The sequence below is a fragment of the Monodelphis domestica genome, chromosome 2 (assembly GCF_027887165.1).
Source record: "Monodelphis domestica isolate mMonDom1 chromosome 2, mMonDom1.pri, whole genome shotgun sequence".
Taxonomy (NCBI): Eukaryota; Metazoa; Chordata; class Mammalia; order Didelphimorphia; family Didelphidae; genus Monodelphis; species Monodelphis domestica.
This window is the reverse complement of record NC_077228.1, coordinates 232,759,265-232,765,879: the sequence shown is the minus strand read 5'-3', so window position 1 is coordinate 232,765,879 and position 6,615 is coordinate 232,759,265.

The window sequence follows — 6,615 nt, the reverse complement described above, 5'->3', positions numbered from 1 at the left end:
ATCAGGAGATAGCTAAATCCAATCTTCACATATATTAGCTAAAAACCACTAATAAATGGGATATGAATCACTCTCCACTTAGTCATTCATCTTTTGTTAATAAGAATAATCACTACTAACATTTATAGAGTGATTTAAGAGGAAGACTGTATTCTTTAACCTTAACAGCATGACCCTTCACATATACACATTCACACTATATGGGAATTTAAGTGCCATTAGAATGGTATTAGATATTGTAGTCATATTATTTGTATGATTGGTGTTAGTTAATTTTGCATGTCTTGTCTACCTAGCTTATCTTTCTTTATACACAGCCCCCACTCTCCACCCCACCATTTTCAGCACCTAGAATAGTTCATATACTCAATAAATGTGCCTTGACTAATAAATATAACCCTTCTTCTCAAGGAACTAACAGTTAAATGCAAAAAATCTCTCTGGTTTCCATGGCCATCCAAGGTCTGGTTCCACTCTTCCATAGAAAATAATGTAGTGAAGTGGAGGAAGCAATGGAGTAAAAATCAGGAAACTTGTTTTCTTTTAATTCAAATTTATTTCATTGTGTTAGTTGTAGATTCTCTCCTTTTCTCCACTCCCTCCCACTTATGATATCACAGAGAACCATCAATTCTAGAAGAGGCATGAAAATTCTTAATGTTAAATATTTCAAATATGAGGGTCAAGGTAGTTGGAGGGAGAGTAGCAGATAGAAGTTGGGGGTATGTCTAAAGTAGAGAAAAGGCTAAATCCCCAAAAACCATTAGGATTTTTTTTTAGCAGCTACTATTAAGGTTGCATTTATGGGGTATTGAACATTGTGTTCCCTTGCTTCTAGGTTTTGTTTATCAAGTCTGCTCCACTGATCTCTGCCCAAGATTCATTTTGAGAAAGATTGATTAAAAAGATTAAACACTGACTAAACTGCTGTTTAACTGAAAAGCAGCTCTACTGTAGGAAGGAAAGATCTACCTGTCCAAAAGGTTTCCTTTAAGAAAGGGTAAATTTAGTAGCCTAGTGGAAAGAATGTTGGATCTGAAGTCAGATGATCTGGGCTCAAATATGGAGGTTTATGATACTTGTGTAACCTAAGTTCAGTCACTCAAACCTCCCTGCACCTCTGTTTCAATATCTATAAAATGTTAACTAAGAAGTACTCGAGAATAAAATTTTAATGTTGTAAACCCAAATTATGATGACCAGGGTGAAAAGGGGAAGTTTCTTACAAGACACTGATATGGACATAAAGAGAATATATTGTTCAACTTAGATTTTTTAAAAAAGACAAATAGAGAAGATGGAAGCAAGGACAAATAGTGGAAGATGAATGCAAAAGTCCTCTCAGAATAATGTCAAGAGTACTGATGCGTAGAATGAGCTGTAGCCGGAAATGAGTGCTAAGCACAGCTTTTAAAAATGGCTCCTTTAGCTGTGTTGGAGGCAAGAGGAAATTCACAGAAAGGATAGGGCTGCTCAGGGCAGATAGGATAATTATAATAGAAGAAAGAGAGAAAACAGAACTGCTCTCATTGTCTTCTGTTTCCTCTACAAAGGATAATGAATTTTAGACCAAGAAAGATAGCAAAAGTAGCTAGAAGGGAGCTGAAATGTAATATCTCTGAGGCTCAGTTTCTTGACCTGTAAAATGAGAGAGTTGGATTAGATATCTTCTAACACCCCTTCCAACTCTAAATCTCTGATCTATGTAAATGCTAATTGATATTAGAATTTAATTGTAGGATCAAGAGAGTGATCCAAGACAATTCCAAAGAACCCATAGAGAGAGAACTGATGAACTCTGAGTGAAGACTGAAAGATGCTTTTAAAAACTTTATTTTTATTGTTTTATTTTGTTTATGTCACCCCTTGCAACATGGCTAATATGGAAAGATGTTTTGAATGGATTCGTATGTATAATCTAAATCAAATTACTTACCTTCTCAAGGAAAGGAGAGTGGTGGGAAGGAAGGAGAGAATCTGGAACACAAAAAAAATTTTTTTAATGGTTGTTTAAAACAATTTTATATATATTTAGTGATAAACATTTTTAAAAATCTAATTGTAAAAATATGCAGCAATATACCTCATTTTGCACAATCCTATCCAATTCATTTGAATAATTACCTTTTAAGCACTTATAATGACAGTGCTACCTTCAGGGAGCTTATATTCTAGTGGGAATATGGAATATGTACTCAGAGAAGAAAATACAAAATGTACATAAAATAAATACAAAATTGAGTGGCAGATAGATATTTATGAGGTAGAATGCAAGTATTTGATTTTCTGGACAATTTCTTTAATTCATTATACATACACATACATGCATCTGTATACACACATACTTATATACACACATATAGATAGATAGATAGATAGATAGATAGATAGATAGATAGATAGATAGAGAATTCATTTGCACAAAACTCCTCTCATTAATGGAGAAATAATTACTCAGGGCAAAGCTGATGAGAGGCTGGAAGAGGAGAGATCCTCCTGATTCTAGTTTCTAGCTTTGAGAGCTTGGTTTCAGGCTCTCTTCAGGGAGAAATCCCTGGAGGAGGAGAAAGGTCTGGGAAGCAGTCAGCATGTAAAAACCAGCACCCATACATATACAGAGATAGATTTCCATGTTTCCCAATAAAGGGATTTAGTTCTAATATGGGCATACTGACAATTCAGGTCACTCTTCCTCTACCTGATGCATCACATGGTGAGAGATGACTCCTAGGAATCTTAAGCCAAGCCTAGAGACAGGAGGTCCTAGGTTCAAATCAGGTCTCAGACACTTCCTCGCTGTGTGACCCTGGGCAAGTCACTTAACTCTCGTTGCCCGCCCTTATTGCTCTTCTGCCTTGGAACCAATGCACAGTATTGATTCTAAGACAGAAGGTTAAAAAAAAAAAAAGAATGGACCATAGAGACCTGGACAAGAACAGATAATTAAATATTTCAAAATAAAGAGTTCAAGTCTTGTGCCTTATTTTGCCATTTTTCACCACCATTGTCAGTTCTTTCTGATACTATTTGTAACTTATTTTGCTCCTCTAGATAATTATTTTAACCCCTTGTTATTCCTATAGTACTGGGGGCCATATTCATGATCCTTTTGCCCCAAGAAATTGACACTGCCTGGAGCACCCTTTCCCCTTTCTTTAGAAAGCTGGGTTCTAGAGTTCTTCTCCTTGGGTCTAGAGAAGGCAGCAAGTCTGATGCTGCTTAGAAGCTTTCCCTTTTCTCTAAAACGAATGGGGTTTTTCCAAACTCTTCAGAAATTCTATACACTTCTCCAGAAAGCTAATGTTTAGAAATTCTCACTTGGAATACATGCATGAGGCTACATGTAGTGAACCATGTACTTTTATCTCAAGACTGGGAGGAGAATGGAGTGGAGATGCCGTGCACTTGCCTTTCCCTCTCATCATTCCCTCTCCCATCTCCCACCTCCAGACTCTGCAGACCTCCAGTTCCAAAAAAGGGAAGCAAAGTGAAAAGGCAAAAAGGAGAGGGAAAGTGCACTGGAAGAGCACTTTCCCTCTCCTTTTCAGAGTGATCCAAAGGTTGTTCATCATGTGATAGGGGAGGGGAGGACATCTTTAATTAAACTCTGCATGTTTTTCTTTTGGTGCATAGTAAATCACTTAATAAATGCTTTACCCATTTATTTGTCTGGGGCAGCTAAATGACTCAGTGGATAGACCACTAACAGTCAGGATGTCCTGGAGACCGGAAGACATCTTCCTGGTTTCAAATTTCCCTTCAGACACTTACTAACTGTGTAACCTTGGGCAAGTCAATCAACCCTGCCTGTTTGCCTAACTTTTCTCATCTATGAAATGAACTGGAAAAGGAAATGGCAGACCACTCCAGTGTTTTTGTCAATAAAACTCAAAATGGGGTCATTAAGAATCAGATGCAACTTAAAATTACTGAACAATAACAAATATATATATATATATATATATGTATGTATATGAGTTCCAAAAAATAACAGGCATAAAGAATGTTATCAAGGAATTATTTGATAGGGCAGAAGGTAAGTTGGTTACATGATAAGAGCAAGATGACAGGTGAGCAGCCAGAATGTTTTACTGGTACCCTCAACAATGTCAAGAGAAAGCCAAGGAGTCTTCTTGCATGTTGGACCCTTTGTGGTAAACTTTTGGTTGGATATGGACAAGAATTGTACAAGATGATCAAAGAAATAATGAACTGAAGGAATTCCATGTGAACTGGAACAACCTCCAGGAACTGATGAATAGTGAAAGGAGTAGAATCAGGGGAACATTGCACATAGAGACTGATACACTGTGGTACAATTAAATGTAATGGACTTCTCTACTAGCAGCAATGCAACAATCCAGGACAATCCAGAGAAACATGAGAAAGAATGCTATCCACATTCAGAGGAAGAACTGTGGGAGTAGAAACACAGAAGAAAAACAACTGCTTGATCACATGGTTCATGATTGGGGATGTAGACTCTACACAATCACCCCAGTGTAATTATCAATAATAAAGAAATAGATCTTGATCAATGATACATGTAAAACCCAGTGGAATTGCGTGTCAGCTATGGGGAGGGTGGGAGGAGGGGAAGGAAAGAACATGAATCATGTAACCATGGATAAATATTCTAAATTAATTAATTAAATAAAAAATTTCAATTAAAAAAAAAAGAATTGCACAAGATGGCCAGGCATGAATAGGTTCCAATCTACACTGTTGGGGAGCATTTCCAAATTGATTGGATCACAGACCCATTAGATTATTTGATTGTCTAACACAGTGGTTCTCAACCTGTGGGTCGTGACCCAGGCGGGGGTCGAACAACCAAAACACAGGGGTTGCCTAAAGCCATCGGAAAATACATATTTCCGATGGCTTTGGTCGCTGAGAAATCGCGCTACTTTACAGCAAGATCTCAGAAAGAACAGGGACCCTGCTGCCCGAATATTGTACTAATATTAGTTACTTATCAGCAGCCCTCCCCTTATGAGGGGTGATGGATTTACCCTGTTGCCTGGAGACTGGACTCAAACAAAGACCCAGAGAGAGCACCTGGGCGCTGGCTCCGGAGGGGTTAATAAGGAGTCCTGGAGCAGATAACTCCTGGAGTGGATAACGGAGCCGAGTAACCCCAGCAAAGTGAAGCCTCAGCTCGAGCTGGAGGGAGACGACAGGAAGAAGAAGGCAGCGTCTGCAGACCCCCTCCCCAGGCTGGACTTACCTCCCACCCCAGCGCTCAGGCTGCCTCCTGCTGGATTAATATTTCTCAACATATAATTAAATATTGTTTTTGTGATTAATCACTATGTTTAAATTATGTTTGATTTGTAGCAATGAGAATACATAATGCATATCAGGTATTTACATTCCGAATCATAACTGTAGCAAAATTACAGTTTTGAAGTAGCCACCAAAACAGTTTTTTGGTTTGGGGTCACTGCAACATGAGGAACTGTATTGCAGGGTCACGGCATTAGAAAGGTTGAGAACCACTGGTCTAACAGCATCTGGAGTCCCCAGGGAGTGCTCAACTACCCAAATGCTCTTGTCAGACTTTGAACTCATTGTTAAGAACATTATCTCCTTCAATACAGATCACCACAAATCCATACATGCTTATCCTGTGCCATTCTTCCCCATGTCCTCCCAAAACATGGTTACAGGGGTTCTACTAAACATGCTAGTGGCTTTCCTCCAGACATCGCAAGATCCAGTGGAGTTCTTAGGCTTTCCAAATGTCAATTCCCCCCTTTGCCACATGTTGTTGTCATTCAGTTGTTTCAGTCACGTTTGATTCTTCATGACCCCACATGGGATTTTCTTGGCCAAGATGCCAGAGTGGTTTGTTATTTCCTTCCCTGGTTCATTTTTCAGTTGAAGAAACTGTGGCAAATGGGATTACGTGATTTGCTGGGAGTCACACAGCTATTAAGTGATTTATTCAACTTATAAAGAGGGGTCTTCTTGACTCCAGTCCTAGTGCTCTATCCTTCATGTGACTACTCTCTATACTCTCAACTCTTTTCTACCATACACTTCCCAAATGATATTCTTTATTCATGTTCTTGGAAGTTTCTCACTTGTCAATATGTTGTATGTAGGAAAACTTGGTTTCAGATTCCTTTTCTGGCTCATGCTGGCTGTATGACCCCAGGCAAAGCACTTGCTCCTTCTGTTCCAGGACCAAACGCTGTGGAGAAGATGCTGGCCTATAGCAATAGGGTAGCGAGTTTCCACATCAATTCCCTGCACCACTGAAGTCACTCCATCTCTAATCTTTTATGTTGAAACCTGCCCATACCCACAATGCACCCCTCCATCGCCCTCTGTGTAACATTCATTTCCATTTCTTCAAAGACTGTCAGGTTTCATGTCTCACAAGCTCCAGGTCACTGGAAATACTAGTTGATGATGACAGAGGTGACTTAGGGTTCTGACTCTGCCTTCCCCACTGACTGGGGGCTCCCTGGCTATAGGAAGAAGTGGTCTTACACAGTTTCTCATTAGATTGTAATATAACCCTGAATGGACCAGTCCAGGAGTCTAGCTCTTTATACTCTAATTGCAGGGACTCCTTCCCAGGGGGAGGCAATATCAAGCTGGATG